This window comes from Trichechus manatus, unplaced genomic scaffold, assembly GCF_000243295.1.
Source record: "Trichechus manatus latirostris isolate Lorelei unplaced genomic scaffold, TriManLat1.0 scaffold00182, whole genome shotgun sequence".
Lineage (NCBI taxonomy): Eukaryota > Metazoa > Chordata > Mammalia > Sirenia > Trichechidae > Trichechus > Trichechus manatus.
The window spans coordinates 2,101,627-2,102,159 of NW_004444118.1; positions in this window are offsets into that span (position 1 = coordinate 2,101,627).

Sequence of the window (533 nt, forward strand, 5' to 3'; positions counted from 1 at the left end):
GGGCCAGGGCTTTTTTTTGTTGGGAGTTTTAAAACTACCTTTTCAATCTTTTCTTTTGTTATGTGTTTATTTAGTTGTTCTACCTCTGTTTGTGTTAGTTTAGGTACGTAGTGAGTTTCTAGAAATTTGCCCATTTCCTCTAGGTTTTCAAATTTGTTAGAGTACAATTTTTCATAGTATTCTGTTATGATTCTTTTAATTTCAGTTGGGTCCATTGTGATATTGCCCATCTCATTTCTTATTCAGGTTGTTTGTTTCCTCTCCAGTTTTTCTTTTGTCAGTTTGGCCAGTGGTTTATTGATTTTGTTGATCTTTACAAAGAACCAGCTTTTGGTCTTGTTAACTCTTTCAATTGTTTTTCTGTTCTCTATTTCATTTAATTCTGCTCCAATTCTTATTACTTCCTTTCTTCTGGTGTTTGAGGGCTTCTTTTGCTGCTCTCTTTCTACTTGTTTGAGTTGTTGGGTTAATATTTTGATTTTGGCCCTTTCTTCTTTTTGGATGTGTGCATTTATTGCTATAAATTGACCTCT